This window comes from Euprymna scolopes, chromosome 41 (genome assembly GCF_053919585.1).
Source record: "Euprymna scolopes isolate OS-2025 chromosome 41, ASM5391958v1, whole genome shotgun sequence".
Taxonomy (NCBI): domain Eukaryota; kingdom Metazoa; phylum Mollusca; class Cephalopoda; order Sepiida; family Sepiolidae; genus Euprymna; species Euprymna scolopes.
This window is the reverse complement of record NC_136522.1, coordinates 65,677,035-65,684,114: the sequence shown is the minus strand read 5'-3', so window position 1 is coordinate 65,684,114 and position 7,080 is coordinate 65,677,035. Positions and strand designations below refer to the sequence as shown.

The window sequence follows — 7,080 nt, the reverse complement described above, 5'->3', positions numbered from 1 at the left end:
ATCTACGTTACTACCTACTAAAGGGTCTCCTGTATATGTTTTCTTGTTTTTTTTTTTTTTAACTTGGGGGTTCACCACTTATTAAGGCCCGAAGGCCACTCGAGGATAAGGGTCAATTAATGTAAGGTAGTAGTGAAGTAATCGTTAAGGATGTAAATTGGGTGGAATTTGATTATTTATGAGGACGACCTAACAGGAATTTGTTTATATTAGCTTTGAAGGCTACCATGTTGTATTTAGCCGGGAAGCATGCCAGCCAAACAGTGTTCCAAAGGCAGGCAACTCTGGGAAAGAAGCTTTGTTCATGGAATCTGCGTTTACATTTAGGCACAGATAGAGAGTGGGGAAAATCATATATAGTGGTTGTAGCTAGTCGAGTGTTCTTTTGTGAAAGTTTGGCAAGCGAAGACCATACATTAGAATTCAGATGAGCACCTACCATGAAAATAGTGATAGAGGAGGGATAGGCTGGTGAGGTCTTTTCTGTAGGAAAGAGATTGCAGGGAAGAAGAAAAATGGCATCACCTACTAGGTTTAAAAACTGGTTTTGAATTCTAAGGCAGGATAGTGTGTGTAGAGCAGCTTCTGCCCAGATGTGGCAACAGTACTCCATTGGAGGGCACACCTGGTTCTTATATAGATAGAGGATTGCATCGGGAGTGAGATACCTACTTGGGCGGTAGAGTGATCCGATCATCTTTTCAGCGATCTTGGCAACTGATTTGATGTACGTGTTCCATTTCAGATCAGGAATGAATGTCAGTCCCAGAAGCTTGTCGAAACATGGAGCCTCCCCAAGAGTAGATCCATTCATTTCAATTTGGCCGTGGTGAAGATCAGGGCGATTATGATGAAAAGAGAGACGCTTGCTTTTGATTAATTAAAATTAACCAGCCACCTTTTTCCCCATTGTACCACGTTGTTAAGATCAAAAGAGAGAATCAGAAAGATCTTTGTCATTGCTGGCCTTTGAAGTGTCGCCTGCGTAAATGTCTACAAATGACCTAAGAATCTGATTTGGGAGATCGTTGATGAAGATCAGGAACAGGATTGGACCCAGGATGGAACCTTGAGAGACACCAGCGTTAATACAGTGAGTTTCTGATTTCTGCTCATCAACGACTACTCTTATAAGCCCATCAGACAGAAAGGATTTTATAACTGGGAGGACATTCCTAGCTTTTCCATAGCTGGCGATCTTGTGCTACACTGTCAAAAGCCATTAATATGTCAAGAGCTATCTTAACTGAAACAACCGAGTGATCGGAAAATCCCAATGGAGACAAAACAGAGGTGAGCACATGTCGGGGTAAATTGTGAGGAAGAGGTATTTTCTGTCGGAGTTGGGCATATGGGTGGGTTTGTGAACAATTTGCGTAGGGCCATAGGCAATCATGAAAATAGCTCCCCTCATCATCAGTCTTGTTTGAGTGGACTAGCCATTCAACATTGTGAACATTGAAGTCTCTGCAGGCATGAATGTTAGCAGAGGGATGGGTAGATAGAATATGGTCAATTTTTTTCAGAGATTCTTTCAACGATGGAAACTTCGCTGTTATGGGGGCGATAGACAGCAAATATGAATGCTTTGCTGTGAGCAAGTGTTACTCTGAAGCACATGTAGGGCAAATTTGGATCTTCTCTGGAGATGTGCCTACCACATGGAAAGACATATTTAATGTAGGCATATATTCCATACTCATGACGATTTTGGGGGTCAGGTTTTGATGTCAGATTTGAATATCTGGCAATCGCAAACTCATCTAGGGAAACGGTAAGTTCTATGCCAGTTTCGCACAGAAACAATAAGTCTGGTTTGGTCTCCTGTAATTGGATTTCAACCTCTGGAAGGTTCAAACATAGACCTCTGATGATAGAGAAGGAAACCTGTTAGTGGGAGGGAGGGGGGGTTCCACCCTGGGAGTTCTGGGTTTAATCTTTTTTTGTTTCCTGTGATCATTCATCTTTGAGGGTTGAGAGATATGGAGAAGGTCGGCAGTTATTTGAACAATGCAGAGAGAGTATACCATTACTACATATGAACATACCTACGGTACAACAATACTAATGAGTGTTATTATATTTACAAGGGTCATCTGCACATTGATATCACCGTCATTATCTACCTATGTACCTACTTACGATACTAAGGGGGTGGGGGTCATCTATATATCGATACTATTACTACCTCTGAACCTACCTACGGTATTACTCACTAAACTTATTTATGAGTGTTTATTGTTGCCTAATAAGATTACATTTAAAAGGGGTCATCTATATATTGATACTATCATTACCGACGTACCTACCTACCCACTGGGGTGTACCAAACTTAGTTAATACCATAGGGCGTCTATACACCCCAATACAAAAATGTTTGTTATTTTGCAAAATATATTTATCCTGCTTGTTCAGGATATATTTACAGTTCCTGTTGAACAGTTTGAATCACTTGTAGCTTGTTGACATTAATATAAAATAATACAATAAAATCTATATATAAAAGTGAAAGTGTCTGTGTGTGTGTCCATTTCCTTACGCAATAACACTCAATTTTTAGTCTACAGACTAGAAATTTGATATACAGGTTACTGAGATTTGGGAAAATCGATGTGATCGTGTTTCGGCCAGAAATTTCGCTGTTAAGGGGGTAAAAGTTCAACGATTTGACATTTGAGAACTCTACCAAACTCCTCCTACAATTTTGGGTCTAAACACATGAAATTTTAGATATAGGTTCGTTGGACATGGATCTAACTTAATAACTTTATTTGAGCCCTAAACAATAAATTTTAAGGAGTCATAATAAGGGTCAAAGTTAAAAAAATTGACCTTTTTTTTTTTTTTTTTTTTTTGCTCAGTATACACCTCAAAACACCCGGGCAATGCCGGGCACCCATGCTAGTAAATTATAAAACTAAGGAAAAATTAAGATATTACATAAGCTAAGTTCATAGTTATAAGACTGAAAGAGTAATAAACTGTAAATAAAACAAAAATCCCATCAAAATTTATGATAAAGAAAATACCAAAACATTAATTCCATATTAAATACCCTTATCCCTGAGTGGCTTCCGGGCCTTGATAAGTGGTGATCACTGTGTAAAAAATAAATAAATAAATAAATATTACTAGGTATGGGCAAAAATGGACAAATAAGGATAGGGGACCTAGTTTTGAAAGCCGATTTATCATAATTCTTTTTGTAGGTTTCCAACCCTGGATATGACCTTAAACTATATCCGATGGTGAGGTCCCAGCTTGCGGGATTTGGGGAGTGTGGAGCTACTCTTTAATTGCCATTGCTCCCAGATCTACTCTGACCCGGAGTGGTAGTACCTGTTAGGGTCCCAACTATGGGTTAAATAGAAACCGACTTGAAAAAAAAACAAAACAAATATACTATTAAAAAATTGTTCTTCAAAATCACTGGATTCAGCATTAAATAACCTGAAAAGGGTTGATATGCCGTAAAACAAAAACAACCAATCAACAATCAACTTGTAGGTTTCCGAATACTTTTTGATTGTATTTGAAAGATTAAGAACTACAATTATTACTCAAAGAAAAAAAAATATTTGTACAAGTGAAAACAAAAAAAAGTTATGAAAAATGTTTTCATTGCGAGCTAACCAATTCAGCTAAATTTTAAAGTTAAATAAATTCATTGTAAAAATCTTTTTGGAGATAAATATTAGTTTTATGGGTCTATTTCAAAGATAATTAGTGAAGTAAAATCCTAAGATATTGAATTAAATAAAAAATTAAAAAAACACCTTGTTCGTAAAAAAAAAAAAAAAAAAAAAAAAAAAAAAAAAAAATAGCTGAATTAGACAAAAACCGAGTGTTTTTACCGTTCACAAACCCACAACAAACCATACTTTTGGAAATACGGTATATACGGAGGTTCAAAATCTGAGACAGTTGAAAAGCTGTCTCAGAATGACGTCATGTAATTAAAAGGAAGGAGGGGTGCTGGGTTTCTCCCCCCCCCCACCACCAACCCCACAGACGGGCATCTGTACATTTCTATTGTAAATGTTTGTATAAATTTTATCATTTTTTAATTTAATTATTTTTCTATGTTCCTGTTTTTAAATTAATTTTTTTTAATTATTGGCCAATATTATATAAAAATTATGTTACGCCGAAAGTTTCACATTCTTGCGAGCAAGGAAATTATTAAAATCTTGCATATAAAAATTATGCTAAATTTGTAATTTAAACAAAAAAGTAGAAATATTTTTGCTATTATAATTTTTTTGTGTGAAAATATTAAATAAACGATGCTTAATTCAATGGTAATATCGGTAGTTTGAGAAATTCATTTTTCTTTGAGTTATATCGAATTCATTAAACTTTAGAGGCTTTTTTGTAACGTTCCTGTAAAAATTATTTTATTTTATTTTTACAAATTACGATGCTTTATTTATATAAAAAAAGCAAAAATAAATTCTTGCATTTTTTATTTACTACTGAAAACCATAATTTTAGTAAAGGTATTTTTTGTTTAAACAAAAAAATACATTTCCACTAAGATTTAAATAAAAATAATTAGTTCCTGATATTCCACCATCATTATTTGATAAATACTGAAAATTTCATTACAATTGGTTAATTTCCTGACTTTTGGTGAATTTTTAAGTAAAGGGAGGGGTCAAAATGTTTATACATTTTGAGCGTCAGCATTCATTTTACTCTAAATACCTAAATATTACAGAGTAGCGTATTAATGCATAATATGCGCTTATATCTTCAAATTTTCATTTCCACTGGAAAAATGCACAAATATAGAAATTATAAAATAATACCTACGTTAGTCAGCTGGGATAACTGGACACCCCAGAAGAACAAAGTGAGATCTACCCTAAAAGAAAACCAAGATACATCTGCACCATACCACGTGTGGTATACACTCGCTGATTCAAAAGAGTACTAAGAGGGAGAAAAAGAAATTGTCCAACAAGGAATTATGAGCACTTAAGCAAACTTGGAGACACCCCGTGGGGCTTATGTAGGGTTAAGACTAGGCATTTTTAAATGAACGGGGGAAAAAAAAAAAAAAAATGTTGTTGTGTGATGTCTTTCGGCGGTCAGAGCCCTCCAAGGTCACTGCGGTAAGCGGCCTCCAGTTGGGACGGTATAGGCGGCGGCGAATCAATAGACCGCTGCACCGTTTCGCTGTCCCTCTTTACACAGACAAGTATGTGGCGTAAGCTATTGGATTCACTGCGTCTCATAGCGGTATAACCGGGGATCTGAGGTTCGTCTGGTACAGACTTCAGCCAGGTATCCAGCGCCGACTTGAACGATTCTGTTTTGCAGTTTGTGATCTCTCTGATGTTACGTGGTAGGCAAGTGAAGAGCGTAGGACCCCGGGAATTTAAACTCGATTCCCTGAGCCGTCGGATCCAGTTGTCCCTGGCACTGGTTAGGGGTGGTACCACACACCTTCTGCCATGTTTTGAGATATGGTGCTGTATACCAGCGTTGGGCACCTGGTTCTCCATCATACTTTTGATTCAAACTTCCAGTAAAAATGGATTTAATTTATTATTCAATTATTAGAATCAGACTTTGAGATAAGTAATTTGCATATTTATTTATTTATTTGCGGACTATCATGCTCATCTTCATAGTTGTCGCGTTAGAGCGTTTTGGTTAACTATTCCTCTGGCTTGACCACCTGACAAAGGCCAGGGGAATAGTTGGCCGAAACGTCATGAAACAACAACTACGAAAATAAGAGTAACATTCCACAAATAAATAAATAAATAAATAAATTACTCATCTCAAAGGATTCCAATAATGAAACAAAAATTCTGGCATTTGACAAGATAAACCTGAAGAAGGCTTTTGTAGGCCGAAACGTGTGCAAACAATGCCCAAGAAGAGAACACAAGTTTGAAGAATCAAAATTATCTTTTATAATTAAACCATGTTTTAGAAAAATAAAACCAAATCTAACATTAAAACTGATAGCATGGCTGATGGAACGAGAGCATTCTACCCCCGCAGATTAAAAGAAAAGGTTTTATTGAAATTCCTTTTTTTCTTCAGAGCTGGTGGTGCAGTCGATAGATGCATTGAATCTCTATGGTTCCAGGTGAGTAGGCCATAGAATTAGTTAGTCAAAACATGGAAGGCAGTAATTACTGAGGAGACAGTTAAGAGACTTAGCATTCCTATCCCATCGCGGTTAACCACCTGATGAAGGCCAGAGGAATAGTTGGCCGAAACGTTGTGAAACAAGAACTATGAAGATGAAGATAACATTCCACAAATAAATAAATAAATATACAAATTATTCACCTCAAAGGATTCCATTAATAAAACAATATACCATTCCGTACAGACTCGACAATGGAAGACCAGATAAGAATGAAAAACTTGGATTTATAAGACAAAAAAAATCCAACCTTGATCGCCCTTCAGGGCCCAGAGCAGAGTGGATAGAGGTGTTGAATCTCTACAATTTCAGGTGAGCATTGTCTGAAGATAGCGGTTTCAATCCTACCCAAAGCCGGCCAGATGATTAGTTGGTCAAAACTACAACTATGGATGGCAGTAATTACTGAGGATACATTTAAGAGACTCAACAGTCCTATCCTGTCACAGTTAACCACCTGACGAAGGCAAGAGGATGAGTCGGCCGAAACGTTATGAAACAACAAATATGAAGATGTTTTCATCTGCTATTGTATTTTAATAGGGGTACGTAGTGTAATTCCCTAGAATTACCTCCTTTTGGTTATATGGTAGAGGGTTAACCTTTTTAGGCATTACTTCCTCCTTTGAGGGAAGGAGTAATTTAGCATCTGTTCTGTTGTCATGAGACCATCTTCCCAGGGTCTACCTTCTCCATGTTTTTGGAGTGGTATGGATCCTTTTAGCTATCATAATGCCATACACCCAAGCATTACCTCCTGCTCTGGTGTCAGTATGCAATTCGTTCATCATTCTCTCAGCCTTTTTTTTTTTTTCAATCCACGTTCACCCCCTAACAAGACATATCACCACTTGTATGTAAGGGGCTACTATTTGGAACCATGCCTAGAAAAGATTAACAAGATGTTGGTT

The 7,080-nt window shown here is 36.8% G+C and overlaps 1 protein-coding gene across 8 annotated transcripts in view; it reads right to left on the bottom strand.

The window, feature by feature from the left end:
- The window catches only part of LOC145266567 (RUN and FYVE domain-containing protein 2-like), a 328,450-nt gene that overhangs the window by 287,014 nt on the left and 34,356 nt on the right, over positions 1–7,080 (bottom strand). The window lies entirely within an intron of this gene.